The sequence below is a fragment of the Tachyglossus aculeatus genome, chromosome X2, assembly GCF_015852505.1.
Source record: "Tachyglossus aculeatus isolate mTacAcu1 chromosome X2, mTacAcu1.pri, whole genome shotgun sequence".
NCBI classification, from domain to species: domain Eukaryota; kingdom Metazoa; phylum Chordata; class Mammalia; order Monotremata; family Tachyglossidae; genus Tachyglossus; species Tachyglossus aculeatus.
The window spans coordinates 9,891,049-9,914,227 of NC_052100.1; the positions used below are offsets into that span (position 1 = coordinate 9,891,049).

A 23,179-nucleotide genomic window follows, 5' to 3' on the forward strand; every position below is an offset into this window, starting at 1 on the left:
TGCACCCAGAAGGAATAATTAGAGAAACAGGACAGCTCTGCAAAAGTCGTGACCACTCTGCCCCATCTTTTGCTTTCTGCTGCCACTGTCCAATGAGAAAGTTGTCAATATCGAAAAGAAGAAAGTAACGGGAGGGAAGGGTGGAGGGGAGAGATGTTCCAATTTTTCTTGCTGCTTTGTTTTCATTTTTTAGCAAAGGCAGCGAGTAACTCTGAAGCAGCCGGGTATTTTCCTGGAGTCACTCTGCCAGAGACACTCCCATTAACAGTAGAAGCCTTGCATGGTTTTGAAAGCCATTATCTAGAATCCAATGGCCTCTTTTTACAACTGATGCTTTTATGGACCAGCTAGCCAAAAAATAGACTATATATATATATATATATGTACAGTATAATATATGTGTACCTGCTACATATATGTACTGTATGTCTGAAAACATTTATACACACACCCACAGATATATCTATAGAGCTATAATATGTAAAGTGTGAAGTTAGTAGAATTAGACATTTTTTAAGCCTCCATGTACTCCTTTTTCTCAGTTCTCAAGAGACCTGGGTTCCGATTTCTCAGCTCTCTATACCATTTCCCCAGAATGGTCACTGCCAGCAAAGGGATGAAGCCCAAGTTTTTTCAACATCTGTAAAACTGGTTTTCCAAAGTTGGAAATGTTCAACTTTGCTCTCCCCTCCCTGCCGCAAAAGCCATTCCCAGGGGGGACTTGGGATGTGGGGGAAGATGCCCTCACAAGACCTGGATGCCAACGAAATCACATGGGAATGGGCTGGGACCAAGCATGTGGTTCTACTTTCCTGGGGTGAAGACACTCGCTCTTGGGCTTCAGGGGGGCCCAGAGCCGAATCACCACAACCTCAAAAGGCTCTAATTCTCCCCATATAAGGTTCTAAGCAACGCTGGCAGATTGTCCAAGGAGAAGCTGAGGTGGGGAAACTAGGGGAGAGTGAGGTGGTGCTAGAGACTGGAGCAGTTGGCTTCCCCTTAGCATCCAGGATGGTGATAACCCTGTGAAGCCAAATTTGGGTGATGAGACAGAGCAAGCATCCCACTTTTCCCAAGGGCACCTCGCACCCACACTGTCTGGGAGAAATGAGGCAATTGGCCAGCAGCTGAATAGAGCCAAGCACCTGTGCCACAGGCCTGGGAAGCCCCATATTCAGAACTCTGGCCTTAGACCAAGAAGGCTTCTCTCTGCCTCACAGGCATGGATGACAACAACAGCAGCAGTACCAGCAACAGCTTCTCTGGCTTATCCCGGACAAAGGGCTACAATCACTCAAATGCCGTTGGCCGTGGTTTCCAAGAGGCGTAATGGCCCCTGAACTCCAGAGAGTAAGCAGCTGGAGAGAAGTCACCTTCCCAACGTCTCCCTCTCCTCCTTCACATGCTGCCCAGTGTGGACAAGGGCATAATGTCGACTGGCTGATAAAAAAAATATGATTTTGTGGCTCCTCAATCGCATCTTGTGTGCGTTTGTGTGTGTGTGTTTGGGCGAGGGGGCGTAGGGGTTTGCGGCATGTTCAAATCTCCAGTTTCCAGAATAGCCTTGACCCATTAAGCAGGATAGCACTTATAGTTTTGAAGTGCTACAAGTTAAAGTAATTTAACATGATTCAAGAACCACCACCACCCCCACAACCCTCCAGACAAACTGAGTTTCATCTTTCCCTCGCTCCTTTACCTTGTCCTGACCAAACTCACCCTCCCGCCCGGCCTCCCACCACATGCACATACGGGCCCATGCCTTCCATCCACAAATCTGGCCCACCGTTCAGAGCCTCCCTGCATCCTCAACACAGATCCTCCAGACACTCAGGCCTAGAATGCGTGTTCCCTGTGTGGTTGGTCTGGACCCTCTCCCTCAACCATGGGTGGTTGTAAACCACCCTGAGAAAGAACTATTCTACTTGGTACAAAAGAAAAGCAGGGAGAAAAATAGGGTCTGTTTGAGCCAGAAACCTTTAGTTCTTGCCCTCCTTCCTGGATCTTAGTCACTGACCCCATAGATCTATAAAACACAAAGGCCTGAGGTCGCACGCATCCCTTGAGGTGCCTATGCAAAACTCTTCATCCTAAGTCTTGGTTCCAGGCCCCTGGTTGTCGGTAGGAGGGATGGCAGAGCTGGAGAAGCATGGTCAGGGGATGTCATGGCAACCAAAAACTTAAAGGGCCATGCTCACAGTGGCTTCCCCTCACCAGATCACTGGCCTGGAACTGGAGCCCAGTACACACTCAGTTCATCATTGCCCACCCCTCTGCTTGTCTGGGCTGCTTCCTACCCGGAATTGCTCTCCTACAGCAAAAGCTACTGCGTGCAAGGAAACTGAGCTCAGATGCCTGCTAACCAATGGGCACCCGAACTTCTCCTTCTCCCTTCGAGGCACTATCTGTCTTTAGGAGACATCCAGGGCCATGTAGACCACCATGAAACCAAAAACTACTCAACATCATTAACAAGGTGATATGGCCCTGTACAAATGACCATGGCACCTCTGAAGGGTAAAGATGGCCCCACCCTTGTCACAGACAAGAATGGAATCCGGAAGAGATTCAGAGATTTCAACATTTCAACCTTCTCCTCAACACACCTAATACTGAAGATGAGACCCTTCAATGCAAAATCATGGCACTTTACCAACGACTGAGTTGGGACTACAGCAATAAATCTATATCAGGCATCTACAAAGTGCAGAACACTATAAGCACTCTTTTAATGGCATTTGTTAAGTGCTTACTGTATGACAGGCACTGTACTATGCGCTGGGTAGATACAGGATAATCAGGTTGAACACAGTCCCTGTCCTACATGGGGCACACAGTCCCTATTTTACACATGAGGTAACTGAAGCTCAGAGAAGTGACCCAACATCATACAGCAGGCAAATGGCAGAGCCGGGATTAGAACCCAGGTCCTCCTGACTCCCAGCCCTGTGCTCTATCCACTGGGCCATGCTGCTTCTTTGGAAAACTCTTCCAAAGCAAAAGACTGTGCATTATACAAAGCCTTACAGCCATTAAAAAGTCCTCTGTGCAGATGACTGTGCCTAAAAGGCACACTCCCAAAAAGACATACAAATGATTGTTAAGCTGCTTTGTCACTTCAGTCAGGCTTTATGAACTGACAATAAATACGTCTAAAGAAAACCAAGATGATGTATCAGCCTGCACTAGGGAAGCCACACATCAAGCAAAAATCTAAAGTAGCAACACAGAGCTAAACGCTGTTCTGTTACCCAGGCAGCACAATGAACCGATAGACAAAGAAGAAAAGAGAATGAAGGACAGCACATCCTCTGGGAAGACTGTCAACAGAGAGTGGCACCATCATATCAGTCTCCAGGGAAAACTAAAGGCCTCCAGAGCTGTAGTGTTGTCCCACTTTCTCTATGGTGGCAAGACCTGGACCTCCCACATGAGCCAAATTTGGCTCTTTGAGCATTGCCACCAACATCACAGGCAAACTTCAAATGGCAAGAGAAGCAGCTTGGCCTAGTGGAAAGTAGTGTGGCCTAGTGGAAAGAGCCCAGGCCTGGGAGTCAGAGGATCTGGGTTCTAATCCCAGCTCCATCACTTGTCTGCTGTGTGACCTTGGGCAAGTCACATCACTTCTCTGTGCCTCAGTTACTCATTTGTAAAATGGGGATAATATTATATTATTGTAATAATATAATAATAATGGTACTTGTTAAGCACTTACTATGTGCCAAACACTGGGGTAGATACAAATTTATCAGGTTGGACACAGTCCCTGTCCCACAGGGGGCTCACAGTCTTAATCCCCATTTTAAACCCTCCTTCCTCCAATTTAGACTGTGAGTCAGATGCACTTAACAAATACTGTTAAAAAAAAAAAGATAGGCTCACAAACAACCAAGTCCTAGAACGAAGTCAGTTTCCTAGCATTGAAGCTTTGCTCACCTCAGCCTAGGATAGATACAAGCTAACCAGGTCAGAAACAGTCCCTGTCCCGAGTGGGGCTCTCAGTCTCAGTAGGAGGGAAAACAGGTATTGAATCCCCATTCTACAACTGAGGAAACAGAGGCCCAGAGAAGGGAAGTGACTTGTCCAGGGTCACACTACAGGCAAGTGGCAAAGCTGGGATTAGAACCCAGCTCCTCTGACTCCCAGGCCTGGGTTCCTTCCACTCGGCACCCTACTTTTGGAACTTTTCATGCTTCAGGTACCCCGAAAGATGTATGGTTTTTTACCCTATCCCCACGCCCTCAGCACAGCGAGCCATCTTTTGCCAAAGGCCTAGCAGCATGCGAGAGAATCTAGGGCCAAGACTCAAGTTTACTGCACGGAAGGAGGCAGTGATAAACCACTTCCTTATTTTCACCAAGAAAACTTTATGGATGTACTACCAGAACAATTGCAGATGGAGGTGGAGCATTCTGGGAGAGATGTGTCCCACTGTTGGTAGGGACCGTCTCTAAATGTTGCCAACTTGTACTTCCCAAGTGCTTAGTACAGTGCTCTGCACACAGTAAGCGCTCAATAAATACGATTGAATGAATGAATAAGATACATTGTTGTGCTAGTTGCTGGGAAAGTACAGCATAATGAGATATTCCCTGCCCACAAGGAGCATATAATCTAAAATATTTACAACTCGAGTAATCAAAATAAATGCATTCACACATGGGCGTGCGCACATACAAGTCCTAAGGAAGGTGTAAATAAGTTCACAAGTGCTAGAGTTGGCTGAAGAGATGAGGTACATCAGGGTGCTGGGAAATTCCTCAGGGAAAGCTTGTTGGAGGAGGTGGGATTTGAATGTGGGTAGAGCTGTGGTCATCTGATGTAAGAAGAGAAGGGGTTCCAAGCCAGGGGAACAGCATGAGCAAGGGGATGAGAGCAGGAGAGTTGAGAGCAAAGGTACAGTTAGGAAGTTGGTTGGGGCAGAACAAAGACAGCGAGTTAGGGAATGGGGGAGAAGAAAGCAGATGGGCAAAGAGGGGCCATTAACAGTCCCCACAGATTGGATCAGAGCATCAAAACTGTGGGGACTTTGAGGTCAGCATCCCAAGCCAAGGATTACCTCAGGAGAGGACACAGTCAAGTTAGGGAATCATTCATTCATTCAATTGTATTTATTAAGTGCTTACTGTGTGCAAAGCATTGTACTAAGCACTTGGGAAACTACAATACAGCAATAAGGACTGACAATCCCTGCCCACAATGAGCTCACAGTCTGGGGGAGGGAGGCGGAGAGAGACAGACAGCAATACAAATAAGCAGACATCAATATAAGTAAGATCAAGACACCTCCCTCATTATCATAAAATGCCATCGAGGTCACCCCAAAATGCCTACAGAGGGGTAACAACCAAAGTCAACATAAGGACCCCAGGATTTTAGTATGATCCATTTGAGAACCTAAAAGTACAGGGAGCATAAAGAAGCAAAATGTTTTTTACTTACTAATAAGAGCTCAGTTTCCAGTGTAGAGATTATTTTGCCAAGCGCACATCCCTCAAAAAGCCTGATGAAACAGGAGTGGGGAAGCCAGTGGAAAAGGCATTCAAAGATGATGATGATAATGATGATGATGGAGTCTCCCGCGAAGAACCAGGCAGCTGAGCCTCCATCTAAATGTAAGGACAGAGGGGGTGGGTTTAGCTGAGCTTCGATGTGGAATGCAGTGCAGAAGCAGGGAAATACAGAAGGAGCCATTTGTGCTGCACAGTGTGGGGCCCATTCTGAAAGGAAAAAAAACCCTCTGGGCAGGTGAATGCGGGTTCTTCTTCTGTGTCTTAACTACGGGTGAATGCGGGTTCTTCTTCTGTGTCTTAACTACCAGGAAAACATCCCACTGAGTTCTGATTGACGAATTAAGCTGCTGTGGTAAAATGGTGGAGATGCGGCAGGGCTGTGAAAGCCAGCAGCGACCACCCAACGCCTACTTGGCAAGCCAGGGGGGCCAAAAACTGAGCCAAGGGGAAGGTCTCTGCCACCCCCCTCACCCCACCCACCTCACCTGGGGTCACCGCAGAGGTAAGGGATGCTAAGGAGCCCCCCACCCCCACCCCGGCCCCTTCCCTCACCACCGAGGCCTAGGTAGCACCTGAGGGAAAGGGTCACCCACTGCACGTGGGTGCCTGAGAACTGAGCAAAGGGGAGAGGTTGTCATTTATTCAGTCGTATTTATTGAGCATTTACTGGGTGCAGGGCACCCTAAATGCTCGGAATGTCCAATTCAGCAATAAAGAGAGACAATCCCTGCCCACACTGGGCTTACAGTCTAGAAGGGGGAAGACAGACATCAAAACAAGTAAACAGGCATCAATATAAATAGAATTAAAGATAATATGTACATCAAAACAGCTAGACAAGCATCAATATAAATAAATAGAATTATAGTTATATACATATATACATAAGTGTTGTGGGGCAGGGGAGAGCAAAAGGGAGTGAGTTGAGATGAAGCAAAAGGAGGGGGAGCTAAGGAAAAATGGGGGGCTTAGTTTGGTGTCGCCCCCAAGCCTCACCTACCTGAACCCTGGGACTGCCCAGAGTGAAGCCCCCTGAGTCCCTCCCACCCCTTGCATCCCAGGGGCCTAGAACTTCTAGACTGTGAGCCCGTTGTTGGGTAGGGATTGTCTCTATCTTTTCATTCATTCAATCGTATTTATTGAGCGCTTACTGTATGCAGAGCAGTGTACTAAGCGCTTGGGAAGTACAAGTTGGCGACATATAGAGACGGTCCCTACCCAAGAACGGGCTCACAGTCTAGAAGGGGGAGACGGACAACAAAACATGTGGACAGGTGTCAAGTCGTCAGAATAAATAGAATTAAAGCTAAATGCACATCATTAACAAAATAAATAGAATAGTAAATATGTACAAGTCGAATAGAGTAATAAATCTGTACAAACATATATACAGGTGCTGTGGGGAGGTAGGGCAGATGGGGAGGAGGAGAGGATAAAGGGGGCTCTGCCTGGGAAGGCCTCTTGGAGGAGGTGAGTTCTCAGTAGGGCAGTAGAGATCTCTGTTGCCGAACTGCACTTTCCAAGCGCTTAGTACAGTGTTCTGCACACAGTAAGCGCTTAATAAATACGATTGAATGAATGAATGAATGCACCGAGAGAGGGAACCCCGGCCCCCGTCTATACGAGGACGGAATCGTCATTCCCCCGCGACCCCCTTCAAAGAAGCAGGATAGCGACTCACCTAGAAGGTAACAACACATCAATAGTCACCCATCAACGACTTGATAGCGCTGTTCGCCCATTCACTCCAGGCAGACGCTTTAATGACTCGCTAAGCGCAGCTCAGAATTTGTGGATTGCCCCCAGCTGGGACCTGTTTGAGTCGCCCCCTACTAGTGGAACCTGCCACGGCCCGCGGGGTGGGGGGGGGGGGGTGGGGGTCTACAGATCAGCTGCTGCAGATGCGGAAACCTTACGCCCTAGCCCCACCACGTGCTTTCAGGCCCCTCCCTCTGATCACCCCTCTCCACGGGCCGGCCCTTCTCAGTACATTCCCATCCAACACCTTCCTGCCGCAAGTGTTACCCCCTCCCCTCTTTCCATCGCTGTCATCCTGTGCCAGAGCCGCCCCTCACCCCCCTTTCCCCACCAGCTCACCCCCATTCAACCCCTTCCTACCCCTTGCACCCACCCCTCCAACCCCATGCACCTTTCCTACAGCTTCAGCCAAGTGTGGCCTGTAGAACCCCCACTCCATTATGGGGAATTGATTCATTATTGACCTGTTCCTGACCCAATCTCTGCTCCTCCTCACCATCGTGGAAACCTGGATCCCTCCAGATGACAGTCTCCCCTGCCTCTCTCTCTCTAGAGGGGACTTTATCTCCATCACCTCGCCCCCTCCTACCTCACCTCCCTTCCCTCCTTCTACAGCCCAGCCCGCACCCTCCTCTTCTCTGCCGCTAAACTCCTCACCGTGCCTCGTTCTCGCCTGTCCCGCCGTCGACCCTCAGCCCACGTCATCCCCCTGGCCTGGAATGCCCTCCCTCCACACATCCGCCAAGTTAGCTCTCTTCCTCCCTTCAAGGCCCTACTGCGAGCTCACCTCCTCCAGGAGGCCTTCCCAGACTGAGCCCCCTCCTTCCTCTCCCCCTCACCCCCCCCATCCGCCCGTCTTACCTCCTTCCCTTCCCCATAGCACCTGTATATATGTATATATGTTTGTACACATTTATTACTCTATTTTACTTGTACATATCTATTCTATTTATTTTATTTTGTTACTATGTTTGGTTTTGTTCTCTGTCTCCCCCTTCTAGACTGTAAGCCCACTGTTGGGTAGGGACTGTCTCTATATGTTGCCAATTTGTACTTCCCAAGCGCTTAGTACAATGCTCTGCACACAGTAAGCACTCAATAGATACGATTGATTGATTGATTCTCCCACTCCCCCAGACTCACTGAGGGGGGGGGGGTTGGCTTCCTTCTCGCTCCCCAATGCCGCTTTCACATCATCCCACCTCCCCCATCCCTCTCTTTTCCTTCCTTTGAAGTCCATATCATCTGCCTTTACTACGCCCTCCAATTGCTAGTCCCAGTTATCTACCACCCCCCAGGCCCCACTTCCAACTTTCTGAACCATTTTGATCCCTTTCTCACATTCCTTCTGTCATTCTCCAACCCTGCATTGATCCTTGGGGACTTTAATATTCACATGGATATCCCTTATGATTCTTCCACTGTCCACCTTCTTTCACTCATCTACTCCAGTGATCTCCTGCCCCATCCCACCTCATACACTCACTAATTTGGGCAAACACTTGATTTTATAATCTCCAGTAACTATACAATCTCTACCCTCCCCAATTCTGAAATTCCTGTATCTAACCACAATTTCATCACCTGCTCTCTTTCCCATACACCCACCCACCCCGCAAATCTGTCCGTTTCCCCCACAGAGACCTCCATTCTTTTGACCCCCTCCAGTATTCTCAGCCATCCTATCTAATTTGGTCTCCATACACAAACTGCCTTCTCCTGACGCACAAATCAACACACTAACCCGCAACTCTGGATCACCTGTTATGCTCCCTCCCCTCCTGTGTCCGAGCTGCAGAGCGCTGTTGGAGGAAATCCAGACACCTCTCTGACCTTGTCCACCTTAAATTTGTTCTTGTCTACTTCAATTTGGCTCTCCCTACTGCCCGACAACAATATTTCTCCTTCCTAATTCACTTCCATGCCCACTGCCCCCAGCAACTGTTCCAAACATTTAACTCCCTTCTCAAACCTCCTGTCCCTCTGCCCCCACCAACTCTTTCCCCTAATGACCTGGCCACATACTTCATCAACAAAATTGAAACCACCAGGCGTGATCTCCTTAAAATCTCCCGGCTCCTCTTCAATCCTCCCACCTCCTCCACCCTCTTGAAATCTCCCTATGTTCCCTGCAGTAACTCGAGATGAACTCTCTCCCCTCCTCTCTAAATCTACCACCTCCACCAGTGCTGCTGGCCCCATTCCTTCATACCTTTTTAAAACTCTCACCCTCTCCCTTCTTCCCTCCATGACTGCTATCTTCAACTGTTCTCTCCCTTCAACGGCTTGACTGCTGAATCTGCCACTGCTTTCAAACTTGCTTACGCATCACCTATCCTAAAAAAAACCTCCCATGACCCCCCAGCTCCCTCCAGTTATCGTCCAATCTCCCTCCTACCATTTCTCTCAAAATTTCTTGAAAGAGGTGTTTACACCCACTGTTCTCCACTTCCTATCCTCCAATTCTCTCCTAGATCCCCTCCAATCTGGTTTCCGTCCCCTTTATTCAATCAAGCAGTCATATTCATTGAGCACTTGGGAGAGTATAATGCAATGGAATTAGCAGACACGTTCCCTGCTCATAACAAGCGTACAGACGAGAGGAGGAGACAGTCATTAATATGAGTAAATAAGTAATTTATAATATATAATTTATAGATATGTACATAAGTGCTGTGAGGATGGGGGTGGGGCGAATATAAAGTGTCCAAAGGTCATAGATTAAAGTACATAGATGACGCAGAAGGAAGAGTGAGCCGTGGGGAAAAGGAATCGAGGAAGGCCTCTTGGAAGAGATGTGACCTTAGTAATGCTTTGAAGGTGGAGAGAGTGGTGGTCTGGTGTATATGGAAGGGGAGGTTAAGGAGATGATGTAGGAAAGGGGTTGGCAGCGAGATATACCAGATCGGGGTACCGTGAGTAAGCAGGTGCCAGAAGAGGAGAATGCACGGGCTGGGCTGTAGTAGGAGATTAGTGAGGTGAGGTAGGTGGGGCGAGCTGATTGACTGCTTTAAAATCGATGGTAAGCAGTTTCTGTTTGAAACTTCTGTCTGCGGAAGTGGATGGGCAGCCATTGGAGGTTCTTGAGGAGTGGGGAGACATGAACTGAGCGTTTTTGTTGATAGACGATCCGTGCAGCTGAATGAAGTATAGATTGGAAGGGGAGAGACAGGAGGCCATGAGGTCAGCGAGAGGGCAGATGCAGTAGTCAAGGAGGGGTAGGATAAGGGCTTGGATCAGCATGGGAGCAGTTTGAATGAAGAGGAAAAGGCATATTTTAGCAATGTTGTGACGGTAGAACTGACAGGATTTGGTGACAGATTGAATACGTCACTCCACTCCACAGAAACAGTCCTAAGGTAACCAATGACCTTCTGCTCACCAAATCTGATGGCCCTTACTCCATCCTAATCCTACTAGACCTCTCAGATGCCTTTGACATTGTAGACCACCCCCCTCTCCTTGAAACTTTATCCAACCTTGGATTCACTGACATTGTCCTCTTTTGGTTCTCCTCCTATCTCTCTGACTGCTTCTTCTCAGTCTCTTGCTGGCTCCTCCTCTACCTCCCACCCTCTGACAGTAGGGAATCCCTCAAGGCTCAGTTCTAGGCCCCCTTCTATTCTCCCTCTACACTCACTCCCTTGGAGAACTCATTCACTCCCATGGCTTCAATTAAAGTTTCTATGAAGACGATTCCCAAATCTACATCTCCAGCCCTGACCTCTCTCCTTTCCTGAAATCTCACATTTCCTCCTACCTTCAAGACATATCTACTTAGATGTCCTGCCAACACCTCAAACATATCTAAAATTGAACTCATCTTCCCATCCAAACCCTGCCCTCCCACTGTCTTTCCCATCACTGTAGATAACACCACTATCCTCCCTATCTCACAAGCCCGAAACCTTGGCGTTGTCCTCGAATCATCTCTCATTCCACCCACATATTCAATCTATCAAATCCTGTCAGTTGTACCTTCACAACATTGCTAAAATATGCTCTTTCTTCTCTATCCAAACTGCTACTATGCTGATCCAAGTACTTATCCTATCCTACCTTGACTACTGCATTTGCCTCCTCGCTGACCTCACGGCCTCCTGTCTCTCCCCTTCCAATCCATACTTCACTCTGCTGCACAGATCGTCTATCAACAAAAATGTTCAGTTCATGTCTCCCCACTCTTCAAGAACCTCCAAATGGCTGCCCATCCACTTCTGCATCAAACAGAAACTCCTTTCCCTCAGTTTTAAAGCACTCAAGCAGCTCTCCCCATCCTACCCACACACTCTGCTCCCCTGGAGCCAGTTTACTCACTGAACCCCAATTTGGTCTATCTCGCTGCCAACCCCTTACCCACGTCATCCCCCTAGATTCCCCCTCCATATAGGTCAGACCACCACTCTCTCCACCTTCCAAGCACAATTAGGGTAACATCTTCTCCATGGAGACTTCCTTGATTAAGCTGGCTCGCTGTCCCTTCTAATAACAGTAATGGTATTTGTTAAGCGCTTACTATGTGCCAAGCACTGTTCTAAGCGCTGGGGTACATACAAGGTATTCAGGTTGTCCCACTTGGGGCTCACAGTCTGAATCCCCATTTTACAGATGAGGTAACTGAGGCACAGAGAAGTTAAGTGGCTTGCCCAAGGACACACAGCAGACGGAATGGCGGAGCCAGGATTAGAACCCATGCCCTCTGACTCCCAAGCCCATGCTCTTTCCACTAAGCCACGCTGTTTCTCTGCGTCCCTATGCACTTCGATCTGTGGCCTTTGGATATTTGATATTCGCCCCACCCTCAACCCCACAGCCCTTATGTAGATATTTTTAAATTATTATAAATTAGCTATTTATTCATATTAATGTCTGTCTCCCCCTCTAGACTGTAAGCTCATTATGGGCAGGGAACGAGTCGGCTAACTCTGTTGTACTGTACTCTCCCAAGCACTTAGAACAGCGCTTTGCACATAGTAAGCGCTCAATAAATACCATTGACTGCAGCCTTCAAACTTACTTTTCAGCAACTTTTGAACTGCATTACTGCAAGCCAACAGCGCCATCTAGTGTCCCTGTAAATCAGGTGATGAGTCAGAAATTGCTCATCCAGCTATCAGAATAAGATTAATAGCCACAACCTCTGTCCAGGTATATTATATATATGCGGGCATGCACACACACACTCACACACACCCCATGTCTTTCTACACCCTCAGGAAAGACAGAGGCAGCAGCCTGATTCACAGCTGTCACCTTGACAGTAATCCAACTGCAGAGCACCCAGTGGCCTGCTCTCAATAATGGCTGCCTTCACCACCGCCACCGCCACCGCAAAAAACCAAGCTCATTTAAGAGACAGAGAGGAGGCGGTGCATTTCTCTCTCTACTTCTAAAATGAATCTAGCTACCATGGCTTTGATGGCCAAAGCAATAGTAACAGCCAGAGGTGATGTTTCCAGCAATGGCTGCCCTGCTGTGGCAGAAAAGGAAATAAACTGTCTCTTCCTCGCTCCATCTACAGAATTATTCCTGCCTGCCATTGCAGTGGTGACTGCAGGGGGAACAGGAGTAGTGGAGGAGAAGAGGAGGGGAATAGGGAGGATAGAGAGAAGAGGGAGACTAGGATAATAGACATGAGAGAGGGGAAAATGGAGGCAGGGAGAGAGAAGGAAGTAGGGTGGAGAAGAGACAGGGAAAGAGGGAGAGAAGAAAAGGTGGAAGAATGAGGCAAGGAAGACAAAAAGGAAAATTGAGGCTAAAGAACAGATTGTTGGTGGAGGAGATTGAGCAAAGATAGGAGAGACATGGAAGGAAAAGAAGACATGGAAAGAATGAAAAACAGGATGAGATGGGGTGAACCCAGAAGTCTTGCATTCTCAGGCAACTCCTTCCATATAGACATATATTATGTGGAGTTTCACAGCCAATAAAGGTGTAGAGCGTCATGTTTTCATGGTGGCTATATGTGGGTTGCTCTTGTTAAACTACTTCAATAATCATATCAGGTTTCAGTGGACATCTTGATCAGAGCATCTGCTCAGTGTGGCTTTCTACCTATTTCTACTTCTGGTTAAATTATGTCTCAATATTATCTTAGTTACGGTATTTTTAAGTGTTCACTAAGTGCCAAGCAATACACTAGGCACTGGGACAGATCCAAGATCGTCAGATCAAACACAGCCCTGTCTCTCATGGGGCTCACAATCTGCCTGGTGGCTGGTGTTCACAGGCTTATGTTCCCTGTAGTTCAGAAGTGAGTTGTTTGTTTTGCAGTTCACGCCCAGATGTGGTGAGAATCATGTGATTAGGCTCATTACCTGGCAGATCCAGAAGAGGCTTCTGTGCAGAACCATCATCTCTTCTACTCAGACACAATGATCTCTTTACAGTAATCTGCTATGATGATCAAAGAATCCATTGAAAGGTATGAAAATAGAAAGTTGGTAAAGACAGACAGATGAGCTTTCTTGAAAAGTCTCCAGTGAAACCTGGATGAACTGTCAACCACATTAACTCAGAGGCCAACCCACATTCAACATACACTGAAATATGAAACAGATGTGGATCTCTTTCTGTCTTCAAAAACTCAGTAGGATAGGTGGAGGTATCTCCCTGTGGTATATATACATATATACATATATATATGTATATATAGAGAAGCAGCATGGCTCAGTGGAAAGAGCATGGGCTTTGGAGTCAGAGGTCATGGGTTCAAATCTTGGCTCTGCCAATTGTCAGCTGTGTGACTTTGGGCAAGTCACTTAACTTCTCTGTGCCTCAGTTACCTCATCTGTAAAATGGGGATTAAGACTGTGAGCCCCCTGTGGGACAACCTGATCACCTTGTAACCTCCCCAGCGGTTAGAACAGTGCTTTGCACATAGTAAGCACTTAATAAATGCCATTATTATTATACAGATAATCATTTTGGTTGCTCATCTCAACCTTTTCCAGCTCTGTAGATCTTCCCAGGCAAAACGACAGTATTCATGGTGTGGACATTACTTCAGCAAAATGTCTTAAAATGCTTTCCTGCATTATATACCATATCTACTTGCATAATTGCCCCCCTTTTTGCAACCCAAAACAGGGAAGTGGCTGTTTCCTGGGGATTAAGTCTAGCAATAAGAGGATCAGAAGATAAAAGGAGGGAAGAAGGAAGACAAAGGTAAGAGGGCACTTCTGCTGACTCTCCAAATTGCTGCATACATTAGGCACTCAATGAATTAGGCTAACACCCCTTTTTCTCTTCCTACCCCAATGTGAGCCCCAGTAGTTCAAGATTGAAACCTCTGCTGCAGCGTGAGTCTTTATTCCTGTTTTGACCCTATCTCTCTTCCTACCCAACTGTGGGCATGCTCATTTCAAAGGGGCAATCGGGTGATATTGAAGGGCCAAGGTGATGCTGCCACTGCTGGAGTCCTTCATATTCAAAAATAATATGATAATAATAATAACTGTGGTATTTATTAAACCCTTACTAAGTGCCAAGCACTGTAGTCAATCAATCGTAATTATTGAGTGCTTACTGGGTGCAGAGCACTGTATTAAGTGCTTGGGAGAGTGCAATATAACAACATAATAGACACATTCCCTGCCTACAATGAGCTTACAGTCTAGAGGGGGGACAGACATTAATATATAAATTACAGGTATGTACATAAGTCCTGTGGGGCTGGAAGGAGGGGTAAATGAAGGAAGCAAGTCAGGGCGACGCAGAAGGAGAAGAGGAAAGGAGGGGTTAGTCAGGGAAGGCCTCTCGGAGGAGATGTGCCTTAAATAAGGCTTTGAAAGAGGGGAAAGTAACTGTCAGATTTGAGGAGGGAGAGCGTTTCGGGCCAGAGGCAGGAGGTCGGCGGCAGGATAGATGAGATAAACAATAGCTGTACTAAGCACTGGGGTAGATACAAGACAATCAGGTCCCACATGGAGCTCATAGTCTAAGTAGGAAGGAGAACAGGTATTGAATCCCCATTTTGCAGATGAGGAAACTGAGGGCACAGAGAAGTTAAGTGATTTACCCAAGGTCACACAGCAAACAAGTGTTGGAGCTGAGATTAGAAATCATGCCCTCTGACACCCAGGCCTGTGCTCTTTCCACTGGGCCACACTGCTTCCACTTGACTGAACAGAGAAGAACAAGAAAGGTGTTTACTGAAACCAGCCTGTTGGACCTAATTTTTTTTTTCTAGCAACAGACTTGTAGCTTTCAGGCAGGCCAAATGTTTCTATGCTCTGAGCTTCCTGAAAATAGGAAAATCAATCCACAAGAAAACAGGAGGATCCAGAGCTGTTGCATTGTTGCCATGTGTTCAATTTGGGACATCTTGGGATTTCTACTAGCTCTCTAGCCATGTGGTTGGATGTCAAGGAAAATAAACATCACCCTGTCACTCCAAGGATCGTTTTGGTCCCACTGTAAAGAATAGAATATTGGATTGGATGGACTATTTGGTATTTATTTAAGGTCCCATCTCCTCCAAGAGGCCTTCCTCAATTAAGCTCCCAAGCTCCCTCTCCCTTGTGCATCATCTATGCAATTGCATCTGTGACCTTTGGGCATAAGTTCATTGTGACCAGGGAACATGGCTACCAATTCTGCTATACTCTACTCTCCCAAGCGCTTAGTACAATACTCCGCACACAGTAAGCATTCAATATGATTGATTTGATATTTTCCCCACCCTCAACCCCACAGCACTTATGTACATATCTTTAAATTATAAGTTATAAATTATTTATATTAGTGTCTGTATGCCCCTCTAGACTGTAAGCTCCCTGTGGGCAGAGAACGTGTCTGCCAACTGTCGCTGCACATAGTAAGCGCTCAATACATACTGTTGATTGACTGATTTCTTTTGTCCTTTGTCCTAAATCAAGTGGTTCATCCCTGGGTTTAAGTTATAGTCTACTAAAGCCTACTATACTACAGTCTGCCTGTCTACTTGTTTTGTTTTGTTGTCTGTCTCCCCCCCACCCGCCAGGCTGTGAGCCCACTGTTGGGTAGGGACCGTCTCTATATGTTGCCAACTTGTACTTCCCAAGTGCTTAGTACAGTGCTCTGCACACAGTACGCACTCAATAAATACGATTGAATGAATGAATGAATGAATAAATATGATTGAATGAATGACTGAATAGTCCTTTAAAAATGTTCTTGAGTTCCTCAGGAGATCTCGAGGCCTTCTACCCCAAAGCAGCTTCAAGATCATGGGGAAGGAGATGACTCAATCAATAACTGCTTGATGCTGATGATGTTAACCATGTTAACAACATTAAGAAGCAACAAAATTCAAAGATAAGAGTTAAGAAACAGACACAGCAACAAAATTCAAAGATTTTGAGTTAAGAAACAGACACTAAAGTTTTCTTCCTGGGTTCTCTGAAATAAGGGAATTAAGGTTGCAAGTGAAGACTTCTAAAAGGAAAATTAGGAAAAAAGGGGTCTAAAAATAACTAGCACAAATGGTTGCAGTGGCTATAGTCCAGATGTTCCATGAAGCCTGAATATTTGAACATGGATAAGCAAATGCCCATCCATGTATGCCCATTTTGATGACATAAATTTTAGATTTATTGCCCTCTTTCCAGTTTTTTATGGTATTAGTTAAGCACTTACTTAGGTGTCGGGCACTGTACTAAGCATTGTGGTAGATTCAAGCTAATCAGGTTGGACACAGTTCTTGTCCCACATGGGGTTTAAGTCTTAATCCCCATCTTACAGATGAGATAACTGAGGCCCAGAGAGGTTAAGTGACTTGCCCAAGGTCACACAGCAGACAAGTGGTGGAGTCAGAATTAGAACCAAGGTCCTTCTGACCGCCAGACCCATGCTCTCTCCATTAGACCATGCTGCTGCTTCTCTAAAGGAATCCATGTGGCCAAGAACAGATTTAGATTTTTTGACAGCTGAAGCATAAAAAGAATCGAGGTGGTCAATATTTGCTTTTAATGGAGGGGTGACCTGATGACACAGCCCCATCTTTAGAACAGGCCCTTGTCAGCCTGAGCCAAGGGACCTAAAGCCCCGAGCCACCAATTCCCCAAGAACCCCAGACGATTGTTTACTACCCAGATTCACCTCCCTCCTCCATCCTAACACCATGGGATACAAGCCTGCCTTCTCAACCTTTAGACTGCAGGGAAGGTGTAGTTGTTTGTAAGCAAGGACTGTTTGCCAGAAGTGATAAAGAGCCTAAGGATTGACCCCCTCCATATATTGTTTACTGGACATATGTTTTATGGGCTTTCATTGTGTTTGTATAGCATTCTCCTATGTGTTTGTCCTCCCCTAACCACATTAGGGGTGAACCCAGGACCAGGTTAAACTGATTTTCTCGGTGTTACCTCAGTTCTTAGGACAGTGCTTGGCACCTAGTAAGCATTTTCTAAATGTTGATAGCAATAATAACAATAATAATAACATCACCACTTTAAAAAGCAGCAGATCTTGACCGCTTTCAGTGCCTCCAGTTTAAGATAAGAGAAGAAATTTCCTATTACAGCTGCATTTAAAAAAGAATGCCACCAGAGGGCTCACTCTGCCTGTCACTACCTTAGCTCCCCCTAGGAAAGACCCTACCTCCAAATTCCAATGCAACTAGACAATAATCTACTCCAGGATGGTGTTGCTATTCCCCCTTGGCTTTCTTACTGACCTACAGAGAGAAATCCTAATTACCACCTCAGTATTTATGCATTCAAAGACATTGGTGTACATAACAATTGACATTATTAAGTTTTAGATTTGTTAGCCTCCTTAATTTCCTCTTTGCTGTTTTTTTTTTTTTGAGGTATTTGTTAAGCACTTACTTATGAGCCAGGCACTATACTAAGCATTTGGATAGATACAAGCTGATCAGATTGGACATAGTCCATGTCCCACATGGGGCTCACAGACTTAATCCCCATTTTAAAGATGGAGGGAACCATGGTTTAAAGAAGTTAAGTGACTCGCCCAAGGCCACCCAACAGACAAGTGGCAGATTCGGAATTAGAACCCAGGTCCTTCTGACTCCCAGGCCATTTAAGCACTTGCCCATCGTTCCAGTCTTAGATGCCCACTTTGCATTTTGAGCATGGGGCAAAAAAGGAATTTTAGGGGGTGGATTAGGGTTGGGAGGGGACAGGCTTCAAAGGGCTATTAGGCCAGAAAGCTATCATTTGGGGTTTTTTCAGCAGTGATCAGAAACTCTCAGGTCTCATCAGATGCCTGAAATGTACAATGCTGAATGTCGAGACTGTGGGGGCCATCTCCCGCATTGCCCCCGTGAGGTGGGCACCTATACTTCCATTCTCTTTTCTTCCTAGCAGTACTTTATTTTGTGCCTGTCTTCCCCTGTCAGATTAAAAGCTCCTTGAGGGTAGTGATCCTGTCTAATTTTTTTTTCTTAAATCACATTCCCTAAGCGCTTGCTATGTACCAGGCACCATACTAAGTGCCGGGGTAGATACAAGATAATCAGGTTTGACACAGTCCATATCCTACATGGGACTCACAGTTTTAACCCCCATTTTACAGATAAGGTAACTGAGGCACAGAGAATTAAGTGATTTGCCCAAGGTCACATAGGCAGGTAGTCGAGCCGGGATTAGAACCAAGGTTTTCTGACTCCCAGGCCTATGCTCATTCAGTACTAATTACTGTACTTAGTACAACTCTCTGCCCACAGTAGGTAGTCAAAAAAATCGATTCATTAAAGCAATCAGTCTAGTAATTTAAAGGGTCTACTCACAGAACAGGACTAACAAAATGGTGATTGCATGCCATAAATCTACATGACAGCTTCTTCCACTGTACCCAGTTGAACAACCAAGAGTCTGTGATTTTTATTAGAAATGCTCCAAAATTCATTGATAGCTGTCTTTAAAAACAACCAGAGCAGGTGATGAAGGCAGGAGCAAGTGAAAACTGCCACATCTCTCGATTCAGATGTCCTTACACAAACCTCTTGCCCTGAGGATGCCACCAAAAAAGCTGTCCCCTAAGAAATTCTGACCTTTTTGTAACTGCAGCCCATACCAAAGATCTCTGTTCACATCTATCCTGCAGGGATCACAGCCAATAGCAGAAGTACTGCAGATGGAGGTACAGAAGAAAGGGGAGAGGAACTAAATGCACTTGGAATCTTGAGCCCCACTTTAGCAAGAAAGAATCAAGACAGAAGAATTCAAATCAGAGCTCTGTACTGCTGCACTATAGCTAGGAGAGTGGGTTTCATTCTTGGTCCTTGTTAATAGATATGCTTTCTTGACATGGGCTTTACAGTGAAACAATGAAAAAAAAATACTCTCCTAGTCCAATTATGACCTCTTAAATGTACAGCAGTCTGGTTGGTCCGTAGATGGTAAGTTTCCTCAAGACTGTAAGCTCATCCCTCGAGACTGTAAACTCATTGCAGGCAGGGAATATGTCTTTTGTACTGTGTTTCACTCTCCCAAGTGTTTAATACAGTGCTCTGCACACAGTATGCGCTCAATAAATATGATTGATCGATTGGTCTCTATGGCCCAGCCCCCTGACTGCAGGCCAGACAAAGCTTTGTGTGGGAAGAATGACAGATCCCTAGATGGAACACCCCTGTTCTTTTTCCCACCCCAGAATCCACCTCCAGAAACCCCACAAAGAACCACGGTGAGTGATACCACACTGACTCCTCAGTCCACCTACTCAAACTGAAATCTCTTTAACTGCCACAGGGAAAGCTAGCACAAGGGTAAAAAGAGGAAACTTTAGACTGTGATCTCAGCCTTCACCAACTGAGAAAAGGACAAAGTCCCCGCAAGTCTGTGTGGCCTTGGGTGTGTCGCTTCACTTCTCTGGGCCTCAGTTGCCTCATCTGTAAATGGGGATTAAGACTGTTAGCCCCTTGTGGGACATGGACTGTGTCCAGCTTGATTGCCTCGTGTCTACCCCAGCACTTAGAACAGTGCCTGGAACATAGTAAGCGCTTAACAAATGCCATTAAAAGAAAATTTAAAAGATTTTTTTTAAAAAAGTCTACCAACAAACCCGAGGGTCCCAGCTTGGTATCTGGGAAGCACTTACTATGTACTGTACTAAACACTGGGGTAGGTACAAGATCATCAGGTCAGATGCAGTCACCGATACCTTGTGACAGGAGATCAGAAATCATGTTTGGGACCTTTTCTCTAAGCTCAGGGGAAATGTCCTTCCCAGTGAATACAAACTTGAACTCGATATGAAACTTTACACAGAATTGGAATGAGAGGAATAAATGCACCCCTATAACACTATTACAGGCAACCTGCATCCTAGTCCTTCAAAAGATCCAACAATAATCATTAAACCTGCATATTTGTTCTAGATTCCCAAACTTCCCAGTCTCTTGGAAGGAGGATTTGAAAGGGGGCCTACTGTGCCTTTATGAGGGAACAACCCCAGATTTCTCCCACCCACAGTGACCCACGCCCCTAGCCTCGGCTTGGCGCCTGGGATGGCTACACCCCCCCCCCCCCACACACACACACACACATGTGCTCTTCCCTCATCTAAATATATTCCAACCTCAGAGACATTCCTTACTTCGTGCTCATTTCCACCTTCCTGTCCCCAAGTCTGTGCCAAGAAAAAAACCTCCCATGCAGAAGTGCCTGACAGGGAGGGAAGGAGAGGAAGGGGGAGAGAAGAGGGAGAACCTGTGTAGCCGGTTTGGAATGTCACCTCAGAATCCAGGCCTCGAAGGGGCTTAAGGGTAGGTGCGGGGAAAGACATGAAGGAACATGTTCTTCGAAGCCATGAACTTGCCCTTTTTTCTCTTCCCAGCAGCTTCTCGTGAGCTGCTGGGTGTTTACTCACCATTCCAGGCAGCTCCTGGCACAGGGATGGAGTTTCTGTGGGATGTGGGGAGGGAATCGTTGGGCGTGGAGTGACCTACTTTACCCTCTTGATTTCTCTTCCACACCCACAAGGGCCTTTGTGCCTTTAAAACAAAAACAGAAAAACACCCAATATGAATCTGAAGCTGAGCAGGAAGCTGGGTCAGCTACTCCTGTCACCCTCTCACTACAGTGCAGGTACAGCCCTAGTAGGGGCGGTGCCACCCATCTCCTGACACCTTCCTCCACACACTTTACCATGACAAGTGGGTGGGGAAAAAAAGTGAGAAGGACAAGAGGTTTGCCTGAGTCCAGTCTCGAGTAGACAGATATAATAACAACAATAATAATAATAATAACAATAATTGCGGTATTTGTTAAATGTGTACTATGTAGCAGGCATTGTACTAAGCGCTGGGGTAGATACAAGATAATCGGGTTGGACACAGTCCTTGCCCACATAGGGCTCAGAGTCTTAATACCCATTTTACAGATGAGGTAACTGAGGCACAGAGAAGTTAAGTGACTTACCCAAGGTCACATGGTAGACAAGTGGCGGAGCTGGGATTAGAACCCATGACCTTCTGACTCCCAGGCCCATGCTCTAATAACTAGACCATGCTGCTTTTCAATATCCATATCAACACTCTAAACTCCCAGAGGACAGAGATCAGGTCTCCTTTTTTTAATAAAATGGTATTTGTTAAACTCTTACTATGTGCCAGGCACTATACAAAGCCCTGGGGTAGGTTCAAGCTAATCAGTTTGGACACAGTCCATGTCCCACCCGAGGCTCTCAGTCTTAATCCCCACTTTACAGATGAGATGACTGAAGCACAGAGAAATAATAATAATAATGATGGCATCTGTTAAGCGCTTACTATGTGCAAAGCACTGTTCTACGCGCTGGGGAGGATACAAGGTGATCAGGTTGTCCCACGTGGGGCTCACAGTCTTAATCCCCATTTTACAGATGAGGTAACTGAGGGACAGAGAAGTTAAGTGACTTGCCCGAAGTCACACAGCTGACAATTGGTGGAGACAGGATTTGAACCCATGACCTCTGACTCCCAAGCCCGCGCTCTTTCCATTGAGCCATGCTGCTTCTCTGCAAGTAAAGAGAAGTAAAATGACTTGCCCAAGGTCACACAGCAGTCGTGTGGCAGAGCTGGGATTAGGACCAGGTCCTTCTGATTCCCAGGCCCCTGCTCTATGCACTCTATTACACTCTCCCAAGCACTTAGCTCAGTGCCCTGCCTCCAGGAGGTGCTCAATAAAACTACCAAAACTCCAAGGGGACCCAAAGCCTCAATACACAAGGAGATCCATACCCTTGGGATCCTTCCAGACTGAGATAAGGCACACTAGCAGAGGTCAAAATCCAATGAATGTGGCATCTCGCCAGTTGGCTGGCAGCTCTTCTGAAAAGGAACAGATCACCACAAACAGCTCACTGGGCCATTTCTTCTGAAATTTGCATTTGGAAAACAAAAATAATAATAAGGCACAGCTATCCATCACGACCACCCCCACACTCCTCCAAGGCCCTTTTATTGGCTACAAATGCTCCATTCCATTAAAGGGACTCCCCAGATTTTGAGGCAGAGTTCCCAATGAAGCCAGGGCAATGGAACCAGAGACAAGGAACCCTGAAAATAGGCCAACCAATAGTTGTGAATTCAAGTGGTTAGGTCCCTAGGGGCAATGTGGAATGAGAGCCTCCCAGGAGCTCAGTTTATTGGGAAGCTATAGTAGCAGTTGTGCTACTAAAACTGAGAACTAAAGAGCTTTGCTAAGCTGGTAAAGCCAGAAATACAAGCCAGCCAGGCCTATGCTGAGAACTAACTAAGCCAGAGGAAGCTGGCCTCAGCATAGTATTGGCCATGTTAATCTCCAAGTTGGGAAGACAGCAAATACCCCTCTGTAAGGATTTGGCTTCACTGGGAATGAATTGTCGATTGTTTTAGAAAGTGCCTGGTGCCCTAGCAGACCAGAATTTTGTAGACAACCGAAAACAAAGCCTAAAGGGAAATGAAGACTCCATTTCAAACCCCCTAGAGCCCATTCAAA

General features: G+C 46.4%; 1 protein-coding gene across 1 annotated transcript in view; it reads right to left on the bottom strand.

Annotated features, from left to right (window-relative positions):
* The window catches only part of IER2 (immediate early response 2), a 67,272-nt gene that overhangs the window by 17,148 nt on the left and 26,945 nt on the right, over positions 1-23,179 (bottom strand). The window contains exons 2-3 of the transcript XR_005457233.1: positions 21,090-21,213; positions 5,443-5,609 (exon numbers count right to left, since the gene is read on the bottom strand). The gene's annotated coding sequence lies outside the window, so the exon portion shown is untranslated. The remainder of the gene's footprint in view (positions 1-5,442; positions 5,610-21,089; positions 21,214-23,179) is intronic.